The following is an 18,265-nucleotide window of genomic DNA, read 5'->3' on the forward strand; positions in this document are numbered from 1 at the left end:
ATAGTCTTCAGTATTTATGCTACGTGTAAACTTACCCTAGAAGTAAATAAGCTACAATTTAGAATGTGGTGCGACAAAAAAAACAAAAAATGTTTTTGGATTCTGAAGGCCAAAATTATCCTAGGTCCTTTAAAGGGATTATCCAGAGGGAATGCTTTTTACGAATATGTTAAGCTGTAAAAAAAAAATAGTGCATTTGCTAATTTACATGTTTTATAAAATATGCCACATTGCACCGATCCCGTCATCCGTCACGTGGCACAGGAAGTTCTGTAGTTTCTTCCTGTGCTGTGACGCATCGACGCAGCGCCACGTGATTGAGGGCTTCCTTCCCCTCTTGTTGGTGTCGGATTGTTAGCGATCATGTGACCGCAAGGGACTTAACAGAGTAAGATTGCCAGCCCCTTGCGGTCATGCGATGACGTCCCTACACTAACAGGTGGGTGAGGCTTATCTGTATAACCAAGTACAGCTTGCGGTCAGGTCTGCATACCCAATCTCTGCGTTCCCTAGCAGCGCATGCGCAGTCTGAAAGTCAAAGAATGGTGCAGTGGAAAATGGAGGATGCGGGGACTTGTAGTCTTTCAGTGTTTCGATGAAAGACTCCGTTCTGTCTCATAGAAGGAAATTGAGCAGCAGTGTGGGCACCCAAAAGGGGTTATGGAAGAAATAAAATTGCCTCAATGTTTTCATTTTAAAGCAATGGGGCAAAGTATAATGAGGTTTCATTGCGTTTTAGACAGTCGTTTTTTTGTTTTTTTTCTGCTGGATAACCCTTTTTACATTAGTTGGATGATCTGAAACATTTAAATGTGACAAATAAGCAAAAATTGAAGAAGTTGAGTGAGGAGCAAATAATTTTTCACAGCACCGTACATACATATAAAAGTGACCAAGTACAATGCACTTTGGCGCATGGATATTAACCAGACAACTTGTCTTACCCAATATCCGGCCCGGCTTTCTGATAAAGCTCTGTCACTGGCACATATCATGGGTTCCAACATCAATCCACGTGCCATATCCTCTATATATAACTCGGCTGTCACCATTGGATTTTTTTTGGGGGAGGGGCGGCTATGCTTTTAAATCTAGTCTAATGAACGCAACATCGTTACACAGGTGACTCCCCGAAAGCCGGGAGAACAGAGGTGACATCTGCCAGAAAGCCTCTGGCGCTGCATTATTAGCGAGATCAGTGCGTTGTCATGAGAGGCTGTCGTATTACGTCTGCATCACTGCCAACAGCCTGCGCGATCTATAAATGTACAAGACCGTGCCGCAGATCACATGAAAAGACTCACTGTAAATGGGCTTGTATATGCCGGAGTAAACGTCAGGTCTAATAGAAAAGCACAGAACAAACAGAGCAGATAATGGAAATTCACGAACAGAAGGCCGTGCGGTAACTTCATGTAACCCTATAAAGCCTGCCCGCCATCTTATTTAACCATAGGAATAATAGTACAATTTGTAAATCTTCCCATAATATTTGAGCCTTCATATAAGAAAACGCGACTAAATACGAAATGCGTCTTTTAAATGATTATTCCATTTATTGAGGGGAAGGAATTATTCCAGACCTCGATCAGCCATGTCAAAAAGTAATTGTCCTCATTAACCTAATAACGGGTTGTGCCGCCAGTAACCACTGTAATCAAATGTTCCTGATCACTTGCGATGAGGTATTTTTTTTTTTTTTTACCGCTGTGGACCTATTTTGACCCGCTCTTTGTTTTAATTCAGCTGTATTGGAGGTTTTTTTCAATGGGATAGTAGTCAGGACTTTCACACAGCCACTCTACGGGTAAATTCACACGCAGTGTAAATACTGCGGATTTATACACCTCATAATACAGTAGCAAAGTGGATACGATTATAAAAAATCTCATCCACACGCTGCATAAATGATAAACAGAAAAAAAAAACTCTCAAATTGACCTGTGGTACGTTTTTTTGATCCGCAGCAGGTCAATTGTATTTGCGTAATCGCTACTGTTGTGTTGCAAATTTTCCCCGTTGAATTCAATGGGGAGGTAAAACCTGCAACAACTAACAGATGTTGCGGGGTTTTTTTGTAGTGGAAAAGCTGATTTTCTACCGCAAAAAACACAACTCAGAAAATGTAAAAAAAAAATCTTATACGTCCTGGCCGGCCTGCTGGGAAGTCTATTCATCCCATGTGATTGGCTGCAGCGGTCACATGGGATTAAACGTCATCCCAGGAGGCCCGGCTGCAGGACGTCAGAGGGTAAGTATGTGTTTTTTGTTTTCCTACGTGTAGTTTTTCTGCAACAGACATTCCGGCCAAAAAACTGCACCACAATTTGGTGCATTTTTTCAGGCCGGAATTCCCCGCTTCCCCCATGGCACATATGCTGTGTGCTTTTACGCAGCATATCCTTCCTGTGTGAACATGGCCTAAAGCCTACATTTTGTTCTTTTGAGCCATTCATTGAGGTGGACTTGCTTGTTGATTCGAATCATTGTCCAACTGCTCTTTAGGTCACAAACTGATGGGCCGACGTTCTCCTTTAGGATTTTCTGAGAGCAGAATTCATGGTAATATCAATTATGACAGGTTGTCCAGGGTCTGCAGAAGCCAAGCAGCCCCAGACCATCACATTACCATCCCTTTACCACCACCATGTTTGACTTTTGGTAGGATGTTTTTATGGTGGAATGTGGTGTTCACTTAACACCAGATGTAATGAAACCCATGTCTACCAAAAAGGGACACCTTTGGCTCATCAGTCCACAGAATATTATCCCAAAAGTCTTGGGGGGTCATCTAGATACTTTTTTGGCAAAGGCAAGACGAGCCTTTGTGTTTGTGGTCCGCAGTGGTTTTGTGCCTTTCAACTCTCCCATGGATGCCATGTTTGCCCAGTTTCTTATTTTTATTACGGAATGTTGTACATTGACCTTAACTGAGGCAAGTGAGGCCTGCAGTCCTTCATATGTGTGTCTTGGATTTATGGTGACCTCCTGGATGAAATTTTGGTAGGCCGGCCACTCCTGGGAGGTTCACCACTGTTCCACGTTTTCTCCATTCGTGGTTAATGGCTCTCACTGGTTCGCTGGAGTCCCAGAGCCTTATTCAGACGAACGTTGTATACGTCCCTGTGCTTTCTGTTAAAAAAAACCCCCCAAAAACGGACAGCACATGGACTTATGCAATTTAATGGGGCTATTCAGATCTCTGTGATTTTTCCCGTGGTGCATTTCCATTGAGTGCATCTCCTATTCTGGTCTGTTTTGCGGACCACGTTGCCTATTGAAGTCTATGGGTGAGTGAAAATCATGGACGGCACATGGACATCATCCGTATGCTGTCCGTGTTTCACGCACCAGTTGCTAAAGAAGTGGAGAGGAAAAAATTCACCAACGCTGACATTAAAAACTGATGCCACACGGAACAAACACTAATTGATGGCACACGGAACTATTAAATATGGTCCGTTTTTTGCGGGTGCAAAACAGACACGGTCTTGTGAATCCGGCTGAGGGCTACACAGACTTTTTGTATCGCTACTGATTGATTTCAACTCGGGTGACGGCTTCAGTACACAAGATTTCATGCAACTCCATACATCCATTTGGGCTGCAGCTGTCGCTCAATAGCTAAAATCAATCGGCAGCACTACAAAAAGTCTATCGCCGTGGCCTTAGCATTGGCTTTGTAACCCTTTCCAGACTGGAAGATTTCGATGACTTGGCTTGGCATCTGTATTTGAATCTCTTTAGGGTGTGTTTACACAGCATAGGATCAGGCTGAGAAATACAAGGCTGATTTCAAGGGAAAACCGCCTCTGAAACCCAGGCATTTTTTAGCTGGTTTTTAAATGTTTTTTATTTTTGCAAATGTTTTTGAAGCGTATTTTTAATTGGCTGTGTTTTAATTCATTGGCGTAAAAATGCACTTCTATAAACGACAGTGTATTTAACATTGACTTCAATGGAACGGTGTTTGCAGGTGTATTTCGGAGCATTATACGAATGTTATGTGCTCCAAAATAAGCCGTGTGAGCATGCCCCGAGGCCTTATTCACACGAGCGTATTTCACGTCTGTTATGCGCTTTCAAACAACGCACGTCACACGGACCTATGCAATTCAATGGGTCCATTCAGAAATTCATTGTTTTTTTTCATGCTGCGTGAAACTCGCTGTATGTCCTATACTTGTTTTTTGCGCATCACAAACCCATTGAAGTCAATAGGTGCGTGAAAAAACTGGACAGCTCACGGACATCATGCGTGGGCTGTCCGTGTTTTTCACGCACCAGTTGCTAAAGAAATTAGGAAGAAATAAAACCCCTCCTTCAGGTTTTTTTTGCTGATGTAAAAAACGTGTGAGATACGCATCACACAAGACTGCAATGCAGGAAAAACGCTGCGTTTTTTTTTACCCGCGCAAAATGGACACGTTTGTGTGAATAAAGCCTTAGAGCGTGGTATCATGTGCTGCTTTTTGGCTATGTTCACACATCACTATTTTGTTTAGATTTTTTGTTGCAAAGCCAGAAGTGGATCCTGGAGAAAGACGTTTTTCCTTTATATATTTCCCATTCCTTTTGAAACCACTTCTGGTTTTGGCTTAAAAGTCTGCAAGAAATCGCGATGTGTGAATATAGCCTTTCAGTCTTTGGCAATGTGAAGAGGGCTACAAACAGGTTCTGTTTTAGATTCAATATGTCTGGCAGTAATCATGCCCGGCTGTGGCTTGTGAAATTTAACCCAATTGTCAATTGTAATTGGTTAACTGGTTGATTTAGCAAGGCTTGGTTCACGCGTTGCGGTAAAAACCGCATATCTGAGCAGAGGCTTAAATAACTTTTTTGAAGGACTCAATGTTTGACTGGGACATTTCAGTTTTCACCAGAGTTCCCCTTTTAAAGGGGATCGTATATGGGAACATATAGGGAGGGAGCAACTTTTTTTTTTCTTGCTTTCCTACAGTGTTACTACCGTTTGTTTGTTACTGGTGGGAACGTGTAGATGTCGTACACCTATGTGTTTAACGATTGCAATAAATAGATCACAGTACAAGCTGGAGTAGATTTGTGCTATAATTTACACCCGCTTCTGGTGTAAATGATGGTGAATTTGTCGGACCATAGAAAGCTAAGCCCCACCCACTTTTAGTAAAGTGGCATAAATGCCTTAAGTCCAAATTATTTGCATAGGCATTTGTGACTTTTCTACATCAAAAAACTGTTAGAGAGAATGTAAATTCCCCTCTTAATCTCTGGATTGGCACAGAACTGGCAGAGGGAGGTGTCGTCACAGTGACACGCTGCGTAAAAATCACGCCGCGTGTCCAACATGGAACCCGCAGTACATTGTGGTGCGTTTTTTCAATTATTTTTATTTTTTTTCCTAATGGAATTTCCGCTGGGGAAGAAAGCTGTTCATACTTGCCCCCTCCGTCTTCTCTGCGTGTAGTCTGGCCTCCTACGGTGACGTTGTACAATATCTGGCTTTATTGCCCATAGCAACATTTCTTAATCTTGATGGATTTCTATGGATAAAAAGGCCAGCTTCCATATTTGCACATTTACAACCAAAAAATTGGATTGGAAAAGCATGCATTAACTTTATAAATATGGCGCGGACTTTCAACCATTCCTCCTTCGCTACTTTCAGTTGTGAAGAACATCATAGCGGCTTCCTCTACTCTACGTCCAGGGTTTAATAACGTCCCATTCATGGAAATCTTGGTTGACCGGACCGGCCGTTATCTGCCATTGCCACCACCCATACCATAGAGGTCAGTATTCCAGAGCTCACAGTTTCTCTTTGTATTTTTGTCCCTGGAGCCCCCATGTTTTTATATATTCGAGCGGGTTGGACATAAATAATACGGAACGCTGTAACACCTTTTAGGCAAACACAGTAACTGTTCATTCCTCCATCTGTCCATGTCTTAAGGTTGCACAGAGCTCCTTATATAAGCACCTCACAAAGAACTGCTTTCTTTACGTCCACCCCCCCGGCCGTTATACCAGGATATGTGAACGGTGGAAAGTTAACGGTCTGATCGAGACACAAAGCAGCTCTGGTTAGACAGACCCTCCCTTAATGCAGCCTCGCGTCTCATGAGCAATAAACCGGCCCTTTAATGGATTTATAGAGTATTACCCAAAATATGGAGGGGTCTTATAGGAAAAGTTCAGTATAAATCATCAATTTAATAAAAAAAATGCACTGTACAGTACCTCGTAGCTGTGCGGGGGTTGCATTGAATTTTTTACTATCCCCTTGCTGATACATCTGCGAGTTCTGTCTGGGCTATTTGAAGGGAATATGATCCTTTGCAACACGTGCGTTGTAAATGTGACCATGAGGAATGGTCTACAGGTGTCACCGTTCCATCTTGCCTCTTTCAGAAATGCAGTTAATATTGGATACATTATTGCTTCTTTGGAGATCTATCTCTCTCTCTCATATCTCTTTCTCATATCTCTTTCTCTCTCATATCTCTCTCTCTCTCTCTCTCATATCTCTATCTATCCCTCTCTATCTCTCTCATATCTCTCTCTCTCTCTCTCTCTCTCTCTCTCTCTCTCTCTCTCTCTCTCTCTCTCTCTCTCTCTCTCTCTCTCTCTCTCTCTCTCTCTCTCTCTCTCTCTCTCTCTCTCTCTCTCTCATATCTCTCTCTCTCTCTCATATCTCTCTCTCTCTCTCTCTCTCATATCTATCTCTCTCTCATATCTATCAGGTTTTCATTGTATAATGAAAAGTTACGCAACTTCCTCATATACTACTGTAAATAACGGTGTGAAAACATTTTGCGCCTTTTATGGTAATAATCCGGCGGTCTTGTTCGTTCCTCTCCTGTTGCCCGCCCACCGCCGAAAACTGTGCCACCCTGAATGCTGAAATCTCATCTGAGATAGCGTGCATGCGCCCATAATGTATAGTCAGACACCCTTCCCTGCTCCGTCCGGGTCCCAAATCTAGTTAAAGTGCATGCGCCGCTATGATGTCCCGTTGTGTGCACCAGAACATTTATGCTCAAGCGCGGGATTTTGTGTGCTGGGGTGAGACGAGGAGCTGTCAATCAAAATTAAGGAGGCGGGGTTAACTCAAAGGCTTGAGGAATGAAGATATGACTCTTATGCTCATTAGCATACGGTGCGGGAACACAAAAAAACGGAATACTAAAGTTACAGAGCCGACTTATTATAATTACATAAAAATGATTTTTCACCCACTTCCACCAGGTATTGCTGGTTTATTATGTGAAATGCTGGTGACCGGTTCCCTTTAAAGGATCAGCTGCTAAATCTCGATGGCAGATATCACAGGACACCTTCAGAGGTCTTGTTGGGAGTCTCTATGGGTCAGGGCTGTTTTGATGGGAACCTACGCAGTATTAGGGTATGTTCACACGAGGGCGTCCGTAACGGATGAAATTACGGGGATGTTTCAGCCTGAAAACATCCCCGTAATTTCAGCCGTAACGGCATGTGCAGGCGCTTGAACGCCGCGTCCAATACGGACGTACTTGGCGCTGCTATTCATTGGAGTCAATGAATAGCGGCTCCAATTACGGCCAAAGAAGTGACAGGTCACTTCTTTGACGCGGGCGTCTATTTACGCGCCGTCATTTGACAGCGGCGCGTAAATTACGCCTCGTGTGAACAGACAAACGTCTGCCCATTGCTTTCAAAGGGCAGATGTTTGTCAGCGCTATTGAGGCGCTATTTTCGGACGTAATTCGGGGCAAAAACGCCCGAATTACGTCCGTAATTAGTGCGTGTGAACATACCCTAAGGCAGGTGGTTCTAATGTTATGGATGATCGGTGTAGATCCCATTGACTGATGTTTTGCTCCAATGGCAACCACAGTACTATAGAAAAAATAGGATTATCTGATCTATCGCCTGTATAACATACCAGTATAGGAATGATGTATTTTGGGGTGAGTACATTGTATATTTGAGGGTAGTTACCTTCTTGATGCATTGTAAGCCCTTCCGTTTGGCTGCAATTCTAATATGTCACCATTGACACCTACAGGCTGCACGTTGGTACTGCACTCAAGACTAAAAATGAATCGTTTTTTTATTTTAGTTTTCGAAACCATGTAATATAGTCGCAGTGCTTTGTGTAAGATGAGCGTCAAATACAGTGACCTGCTACTGAGCAAAACGATCATCACATGGCGAAGGCAACGTTCCCACCAAGATTAAATTTTTTTTCCATGGAACAATCTCTTAATAAATCCCATCTGGCCGAGTTCCACGTTCACTTCAAACTATAGCGTATTTTATTTGAAATTAATATTTTTTTGCACTTGCTGACTTATATTTCAGTCAGGATCAAGGAGAATAACTAGGTCACCACCTGCGGCTTAATTGTCAAAGTGAATAGGTGTGAAAGTGGTAAGTGGGCAGATCTGAATTTATTAACCTTCAAACATTGCCCAAATCCTGCCAGCCACACCTCGGGTGGCTTGTTTGTTCTGCTGGTCTGAACACCACAATATTCCTGTACTGTAACCTCTTACTGGCATTGAAAATCCTAAACATTAGATGGAAGTATATGCATGTATACATCCCCTCGTACTGGTGTAAAACATGAAGAGGTTGACGGGAGGGAAAGTGACCACTGGTGTAATCACAAAGAGCTCATCTGGAGGATCGGAATAAAAGCTGTACAGAAACGTGACCCGTTAGGTTACATGTACACGTTGCGCTTTTTGCTGCGTAAATCGCGGCGTTTTCATGCTGCAGGTTTTGCTGTTTATTTCTCCAGAACTAGGGAGATAAAATTTGCAAGCAGAATTGCGCGATAAATTGACATGCTGCGGTTCCAAAAATATGAGGCACGGAAAAATACTGCAGCGTGTACATCCTATCCTGGTTCTGTATTACTTTGCGGTTTTACCGCACGTAATAGGCATCGTGTGCATTGACCTTTATGGATCCAGTTCTCCTGGTATATCTGTTTTTTTAATAAATATTTACCATCCATATGAAATGACCATTCCGTAACAATAGTTACGTTCATCCCTGCACAGTCTAAGGCAGGGGTCTCAAACTCGGCCGGGTAAGTGGGCCACATAAAGAAAAAATGGGAAGTTGACGGGCCGCATTACTTTCAAATTTCATATAATACAAAATTATTATTAATTCATTATTTATTTGATCTACTTTAACACTATATTACTATAATACTAATACTACATTACTATAATAATAGCGCTAGGTTTAAAATTTGAGAGAATTCTCCACGTGCTTATTCCAACAATCCAGTTTGTCACTAAATGCGGCTCAGTTGGCAGTGTTTGGCAGACACACATGTCAAGATTGGGCAGCCCCTTTTTAGATAGTGCCACCTGTAGATGTGCTGCCACAGTGCCCCCTGTAGATGTGCTGCCAAAGTGCCCCCTGTAGATGTGCTGCCACACACACCCCAAGTAGATGGCTCCATTGGCGCTCCCTCTAGGAGTGGAATCCCCAGCCGGAGCGTTGCCGACGCTTTGGCTGGGGATTCCTTTGCTGTTGGAGCCCCTGATGTCACTGTCCAAAAAACTGTGACGTCAGGGGATTCTCCTGGACGGGAATGTGATATCAGGGGCAACCCCAGAGCTGGAGTCCTGGGCAGAGCGCTAGTAGGCTCTTCCTGGGACTCCAGCTGTGCTCCTGACATCACTGGGACTCCTGCTCTGGGGATGCCCCTGACATCACTGTCGCTGTATGGACAGCGATGTCAGGGAATTCCACAGAGTCCCGGAGCAGAGCCTATACTAGCGCTCTGCACGGGGCTCTGGGGAAGCCTCAGACATTGCTGTCAATATGAGAACAGCGATGTCAGGGGATTCCCCAGAGTCCCGGTGCAGAGCCTGTACTAGCGCTCTGCTCGGGACTCCGCTCTTGGGAAGACCCTGACAACCCTGTCCATATATGGACAGCGATGTCAGGGAATTCCACAGAGTGCTGAAGCAGAGCTGATACTAGCGCTCTGCATGGGACTCCAGCTCTGGGGTAGTCCCAGACATCGCTGTCCATATGTGGACAGCGGTGTCGGGGGATTTCCCAGAGCAGAGCCTGTACTAGCGGCTCTGTGTCCCGCAGGCTACAGATGACCCCTGGTCTAGGGTATATTCACACACATTTTTAGGATGAATGACATAGGAAGACCGTTCCCATGTCATTTATCCCAGAAATGTGTGTGAATATACCCTTAGACTGTGCAGGGACAGACCCTATTGATACGGGGTATGATAACGATTAGTTGTGAATTTATTCATACATTTTCAGGAAGATTAAGGCTTTGTTCACACAGGGTGGATGCGCTGCGTAAAAGCACACAGCGTATCCGCCCTCGGCAACGCAGGGAATTCCGGACGAAAAAACGCACCACATTGTGTTGCAGTTTTTCGGCCTGAATGTCTGCTGCTGAAAACTGCACATAAAAAAATGTTGATACTTAGGTAGCCACGGCGACGCGTTCCTCTGCAGCCTGTGATTGGCTGCAGTGGTCACATGGGATGAAACGTCCTCCCAGGAGGCTGTCCTGGACGAAGAAGCACAGAATTCTGGGTAAATATAAAAAAAAAAATTTTTTTTCTGCATTTTTTAAAAAATTTTGTGGTGGTGGAATTGCTTTTTTTTCCGTTGCAAAAAACCCCGCAACATCTGTTATTTACTGTAAGTTTTGACTACCCATTGAATTGAATGGGGGAAAACCCGCAACAAATAAACAGCGATTACGCAAATACAATTGACATGCTGAGGATTAAAAAAAACGCACCGCAGGTCAATTTCTGAGCATGTGGATGAGGTTTGTTCAAATCTCATCCACTTTGCCGCTACTGTAATATTCTACGGATTTTCCACAACAAAATTTGTTGTGGAAAATCTGCAGTAGTTACGCTACGTGTGAACTTACCCGAACAGAGGAACGACAATGCAGAGTTCTAAGAAACGATGCGCTGAGATTTATATTTCATGGTGATTACAAGGATTTATTAAAACAGACCTGTCCGCAAAGCGGACAGGTCCTCATGAACCCCTTCCTGCCGGAGTCGTTTTTTTTTTTTTTTTTTCACTTTTTGTTTTTTTTACTCCCCACCTTCTAAAAGCCTTAACTTTTTTTTTTTTTTTCCCTTTTTCTGTCTATAAAGCCTTATGAGGGCTTGTTTTTTTTTTTTTTTTTGCGGGAATGTGGAAAAAATTTGTCTTTGGGCGTGCAATGGGGAAAAAAACATCAATTCCTCCATTGTTTGGGGGTTTTGTTTTTAACGGCGTTCACCGTGCGGTAAAAATAGAATGTTACATTCTGCGGGGCAATACCAATTTTTCAATAGTTGTTTATTTTAAGTTTTACTAGGAAAAAACAATATGTTTCTCGCCGTATTCTGAGGGCCATAACTTTTTTTTTTTTTTTCGCCGATTTGGGGGCTTTGTTTTTTTTGTGGGACGAGCTGTAGTTTCTATTGGTACCATTTTGTCATACTTGACTCTTTGATCACTTTGTATTTTTTTCCTTTTATTGGGATCTACGAGATTGCAGTAACGTCCTTCACTGTGAAGAAACCAGCACCTGTCTGCGATTTGATATATCCACTATTGGAAGTCAGGGGGTTAAACAATCCTCCAGGAGGCCCCATAGATTGCAGAAACAGATGCAGTACTGCTTAAAGCGCGCCTAACTTTTTAGGTGACTTTTCGGAATAAGCTGCCATACGTGTGTACATGAGGAGTAACGCTATTTCTCGCCATTATTATGACTCAGAAAAAAAAAATATCCGGACGACCAATAAGCCTGTCAAACTGATGCCCAAATTACTCTCTGCGCCCTATAGAAACTTAAGGAAATTTTCCAGTATGCGTTCACCTTTTGTATGCAACTACAACCATGATGTGAACAGGGTCTTGGGATATGTAAACGGTATATATTATAAAATCCTGGATCTGGTGCACGTTCCCCTTTAAGCCACGGTTCCCAGGACTCTATTTCTATATTAGTTTGTTTTATTTCATAGAATTAATTTCATCCTGGGTAAAAATGCCATCTGTTCTAACATTTAAAACCCATTTTACAACATTTATTTCTTTTCGATGGCAGGTAGCGTTTTGCTTGCAATTGTTAAGGGAGACTCTTACATTATTAATTGCGGTTGACTAATTTACAGGCAATTAAAACCTTAATACTCTGGAGACACATGGAGATTCATATGACTGCTTACTCCATTGTTTTTCTTTTCTTGTATTGACCCCACCAATAATGTGTAATTTATTTTGTGACGGGCAGAAGATGGCGCAGTCGTCCCTTGACACAATGAGACGGGGATGCGACATTAAACCGACATGTCTGCTGTGACTGGACCGTGAAGCCCCCTGTGTCTGTCTAGAATTGTTTTAACGAATTGCTCATTGCTTTATTTTGTTTTCATAATTTTATAGGGACCCCAAACCTTGTCTCTTATCTCTGTTTACTGTGCACTTAAATGTTGTTGTGGGGGGCCTGAGAGCAGACATTTTGGGCTAAGGATGGGCAATAAGATTTCCATTTGGCAACTTTCTTTATTCACAACGCTCCTATCCTGAGCAGGCCCTCTGCCCGCCTGGGGGGTTTCCCTTTCCCACTCAGTCCGATGTCAAAATTGCAGTCAGTGGAGGGGATATGTCCAAACTGGTGCAAAGGAAAAGGAGTATTTTGTAGGTCTTATTTTGGGGAAAAATGGTCAAGCGGGAAAACAATACAGCTTTTCCTCATATATATATATATATATGTTTTCATGCTCTGTTGTGAGGTATTTTGTTTTAATAGAGGATTCATTTTTAGGAAAATATTATTCCAATTCCCCTGTGCCATATATGTGCACATTGTGTAACGTATGACGTCGCTATATCGTAAGCAGGGAGATGTGCTGCCGACATGATGCAAATGCATGGGGACGAGCAATCGTAGTAACAATTGTTTGTCCCCATACTAAACTAACATTGCTCCGTTTTTAAAGGGAGCAACGAGCACTGGTCGACAAGCTGTATTGTCTATCGGCGCTTTTTAAAAGTGGTAAACACGGGCGATATCCGCCAGTGGAAAACCGCCTTCAAGCGACCCTCTGGTCAAAATTTATAAATTTGATGGTATATATAGAATTATTACCTGGTGCCCTCCAGTTGTGACCCTCTGCCTTGGGTCGACCGGTTTAGGGTCCCCTCTGTGTTGTCTCAAAATGGCCACAGCGCATCTCCGACTGGGTCATGTGAGCAGCTCCGGCCAATCCAAAAACATTGGGAGTGTTTCGGACTCTTAGTTTAAGAAGCACTGCAACCATTTTGGGACAGCACAGAGAAGGCCCTCAAACGGCAGAGGGGTAAAAGCTGGAGGGCACCAGGTAATATCACTCCATATACCCGATCATCTTTAAAAAGTTGTCCCTGGACCGGAGAGTCGCTTTAAGCGCTTGTCCACGCATAACGGAATTGCTGTGGATTTTCCGTCCGGACTTGCGGACGTAAAATACGCAGCAAAATACAGTAGCAGCAAAGTGGGTGAAATTTAACAAATCTCATCCACACGCAGAAGTTTTCTGCTGCAATTCCGTCGCGTGTGGACAAGCCCTAAGACTGCATGTATTGAGTTGTACTTTTTGCCACTTTATTTTTTTCTTTGTGCCACTCATCTCTCAGGTGCCTGGCCCAGTATCCCGTCTGTATCAGATGGCTCAGACTCATAGAAGAAGGGCCTGGTTTCCTGAACGTGTGAAGTTAATTAGGCGTTTCCTTCCATCAAAGTGGAGCTTTGAATGGTTGCTGAACAGTGAAGGATCATATGATGATAGGGGGTTAAAGGCCAAGTGTCTCTGACTGGGATTTAATGTCCAATAATCCTCTTAACTTGGAAACTTCAAAAAAAAATACAAAAAATTCTTCTCACAAAATGAAGTCTTTCAAGTCTAGGAATATAGGAGATAGTAACAATCTAGTGAACGCTGGTCATTGTTAGAGCGGGAGCTCCTCCAGTCACTATTCCGTGCAGGAGAAAATTTTTGGTTTTGATGTGTTCCTCTAGTTTATATATTGCAGAGTTTCTAAGCGCTGTACAGAGTCATTCCTCAAAGCAGTCCCTGCCCCCGGTGGGGTTCACTGTCTAATATTACTGTCTGCCAGTGCCAGTTTCTGGGGAGGCTCAGCAATCTTCCAGTATGTTTTTTGGCAAGAGGGAGGAAACTGGAAATCCCACGCTAAGAGTCCACTTAAATGGGCCGACATGGGCCGTGTAAACGAGCGCTCTTCATCGAGACAGCTTGTTGATCGGCGCTCGTTTGCTCCTTTCACCAGGAACAGTTTGGGGACGAGCGATCGTTTCTTTGATCGCTTGTCTTCATACGTTTCTACCATGTCGGCAGCACATCTCCCTGTTTACACAGATGTTCTGCCGCCAACCATTAGGGTATGTTCACACGCACAATTGAAAATGGCTGAAAATTACGGAGTTGGTTCCAAGGTAAAACAGCCTCTGATTTTCTCAGTTTTTGAAGAAAACTTTTTTTTGAGGCTTTTTTGGACCTGTTTTTAAATTGACCCTATGAAAAACCGCTCCAAAAAAACAGGTCAAGGAGTGCTCCCTTTTTGCGGTGTCTTTTTACACGCAATTTTTTTAAAAGGGTGGCGTAAAAATACACCTCGTCTGAACTAAACGCAGTTTTTTCCTTAGTTTACAATAGGAAGCTTTTGGCGTTTTCACTAGCGTTTTTCAAGGCGTATTTCGAGGAGTTTACGCAACCAATATACGCCAGAAAACACTGTGTGAACATACCCATATATTTCTTGTAGCATAAACGATGCAATCCGCTAGTGAAAGAGCGTTTGCTATTCGTTGCCCTGTTTACACAGGGAAATGATCAAGAATGAGTGTTCACCTGAAAATTTAGCCCGTGAAAAAGCGCCTTAAGGACTCGTGCACACAACTGTATTTTGGGATCTGCATCATAAGGATCCCAAATACAACTCCCATTAAATCCTGTGGGCCCATACTGTACCCCTATGTGAAATTGAATGCATGCCATATTACGGAGGTATACTGTGCTACAGAGGCACATGGGACCCATGATTCAGCACGTGTACCACTGTGTGCACGAGGCCTAACAGGACGGACCTGTAGCTACATAAGATACATGCTGTATGGTACCTATTAAAATCAATAGACTGTTGCCATTTGTTTAGTTTAGTGGATATATACTTCCATTATGATTGATTTATTTTATTATAATTTTATTTACATTTTTGTGCTATTTTTCCATAGAATATTTTATTTTTTTCCTTTTTAGGTTTTGTTAAAGCACTAGCAAAAAGGATGATAGCACAAAATCCCTCATCTTGGAGAATTTGGCAAAAATTAAAAAGGCAGAGGAAAAAATAAATTTGCTGTGTTTCCATGTATTTAGCCTTTCACAGTGACAAAACGACATCACATTCATGATGTATATTTAAAGCAGGAAAAGTAAGACCCGTCTTTCTCATGTGCGTGCGGTTGTGTTCATTTAAATCATAAAGGATAATTTTGCAGTCCAATGGGAAATATAAAAGCAACTTTTAAAAATTAAAATAAAAAAAATATTAAATTCATTATTGGGGATATTAATTTCAGAAGCAATGTTCAATCCGAGAAAGGGATTTTTTTTCCCAAAAAAGGGAAGTATTGTTGATGGGGAAAATCTATTGGAAGATCATTTTGATTGTATCAAGGATACTCGTGAGAAAATAACTTGTGGTGGAGCCTGTGATCTCGAAGTCTGACACAATATCCTAAGCAAAAGACTAGGGTGTACATACCATGGAGGCAGACCATGCTGCTGCTTTGGGTCCATTGGAGAGAGAGAGAGAGAGCCCATCCCTTATCTTAATGGGTGGTGAGAACCTGTGCAGGTTTTTTGGCAAATGCGAGACGAGCCTTTGTGCTCTTTTTGGTCAAAATTGGTTTTGCGCCTTGCAACTCTCCCATGGATGCCATTTTTTTTTTTTTTTTGCAGTGTCTCTTGTTGTGGAATCGTGTACATTGACCTTAAGGCCTCATGCCCACTTCAGTTTTTTTCGAACTTTTCATTGATTTGGTCCGTGAAACAACGGGACTGCACACGGAAGCCATCCGTGTGCGGTCCGTGTTTCACGGAACCGTCATTAACGGCCATACGACGGCCAACGGAAGTGTGCCTGAGGCCTAACTGAGACAAGTGAGGCCTGCAATTCCTTAGATATGCTTGTGGGTTATTTTGGGACTGTCTGGTTCGTCGTCGATGCGCTCTTGGTGATATTTTGGTAGGCCGGCCACTCCCAGGAGGTTCACCACCGTTCCAAGTTTTCTCCATTTCTAGATCACGACTCCTACTGTGGTTCGCTGGAGTCCCGGAGCCTTTGCAATGGTTTTGTAACCCTTTTAAGACTGGTAGATTTTAATGACCTTGTTTGGCATCTATATTTAGAACGTGGCATCATGTTCTGCTTTTTGAGATCTTCTCTCCTGCTACACATTGCCAGGTTCTGTCTAAGGGATATTTATAATATCATAGGATCATAGTTTGTAAGGCCGGAAAAGGACATTTGTCCATATAGTTCAGCCTATTATTCTACAATGTTGATTTTCCTCCTCTTAGGGAAAACTTCCTTCTGGACTCCAATATGGCAAACAGAATAAATCCTTGGATCAACGACCCATCTACAGTAATCTAGTACATAACTTGAAATTTCCTCTGGCAGAGAGTTTTGCTGTTCTTACAGTAAAGAACCCCCTTCTATTTTTGGTTAGCAACCTTCTTTCCTATAGATGCCACCTTGTTAGTTTAAATTCCTGGGTATACATAGATCAGACCTGTTGAAATTTAAGATTCAACATGTCTGGCAGTATTCATTCCTGGGTATAACTAAAGAAATTGAACCCAATTGAAATTTGGGTAACTGGTTGGTTTTGTAGCTAGGGGGGCAGTAACTTTTCATACGTAGGGCCAGGTAGGGCTTCACAGCATTTTTCCTTCAATAATTGAAATAATCTTTCAAAAACTGCAACACATCTGCCGTGTATGAACATACGCTTAGGAAATTCTGCGTTAAAGGGGTCACCCGAGATGTGAATTTTTTTTTAGTAGGGTCTGGAAATGAAATAAACCAAAAAAGCAATACTTACCTATCCTTGCATCCTGGTGATGCATCTTTTTTTGGTTGATTTTCTTTCCAGCTCCTAAAAAAAAAAGACGACCCCCATTTAATAGAGAGTGGTTCCTCTATAAGCCATAGCAGAGCAGCTACAAAGAGTCTGTTAGTTTTTTTTTTTTTTTTCTCTGTGCATTAAATGGACATTGAGTAGTTTTTCATGGGTACTGTGTAATGCTTTATTTCCTCCATGATGGCGCTGAACTGAACACTTGCAGCTGATTACAGTTTACTGCTGATCACTGGATTACAGATGATTACTGGAGGTCCTAGCAGCAGGACCCTCTCTGATCGTTTTGTCAGAAAACTCGTCTAACAAAAAGGGATTGTTCAGTTGACACTTTTTTTTTTAAAAACTCATTAATGTTATATTTATTTAATCATTATTTTCCTTTTTACATTTTCAGTGGACCCTGCTCTTTAAATGAATTTTAGACATGGTAGTCATTTTAGTTGGAATCCCATTTCTATATTAGATCACACACTGGGCTTCTGGCCCATAAACCAGCAGTGTTTAACCCTCTATTGTTCTGCCAGCATATTATAACCAGATCCTGGGCTGCCGACAGGGTAGAGGTTACCGTATCTATATATGGATTCTCATTTCTATGGAGTGATATCTATCTACACATTTCTCTTTATCTTTTTCCTTGATGTCTTGTAAAAACGGAACAAAGTAACAGTGCAGATGAATAATGTATGGAGTCATGTGTTCTACCCATATAGCATGAAATTCTGAGCGTTACCAGCAGAACTGAATGAATACATGAATATAAAATACCCTTCATGGCAAAAAAAAAAAAAAACAGAACAAAAAAAAAAATCAATTTATACATAAGTAAATTATTCAAGATTAAAAAATAAACTAAAAAAACCCGACCAATTGGTTACTGAAGTGGAACCTCCTCTAAGGGTATGTTCACACGACAGCGTCCGTAACGGCTGAAATTACGGGGATGTTTCCGCCTGAAAACATCCCCGTAATTTCAGCCGTAACGGCATGTGCAGGCGCTTGAACGCCGCGTCCATTACGGACGTAATTGGCGCTGCTATTCATTGGAGTCAATGAATAACGGCTCCAATTACGCCCAAAGAA

The 18,265-nt window shown here is 42.4% G+C and overlaps 1 protein-coding gene across 4 annotated transcripts in view; it reads left to right on the plus strand.

The window, feature by feature from the left end:
- TIAM1 (TIAM Rac1 associated GEF 1) overlaps positions 1-18,265 on the plus strand; it is a 291,994-nt gene that overhangs the window by 56,129 nt on the left and 217,600 nt on the right. Inside the window, exon 1 of one of the 4 annotated variants that reach the window (XM_075854543.1) lies at positions 5,750-5,771. The exons of the other annotated variants lie outside the window; for them this stretch is intronic. The gene's annotated coding sequence lies outside the window, so the exon portion shown is untranslated. Of the gene's footprint in view, positions 1-5,749; positions 5,772-18,265 lie in introns of those variants that run through there. 4 annotated transcript variants of the gene reach the window in all.

Source organism: Rhinoderma darwinii, chromosome 2 (assembly GCF_050947455.1).
Source record: "Rhinoderma darwinii isolate aRhiDar2 chromosome 2, aRhiDar2.hap1, whole genome shotgun sequence".
Classification (NCBI taxonomy): Eukaryota; Metazoa; Chordata; class Amphibia; order Anura; family Rhinodermatidae; genus Rhinoderma; species Rhinoderma darwinii.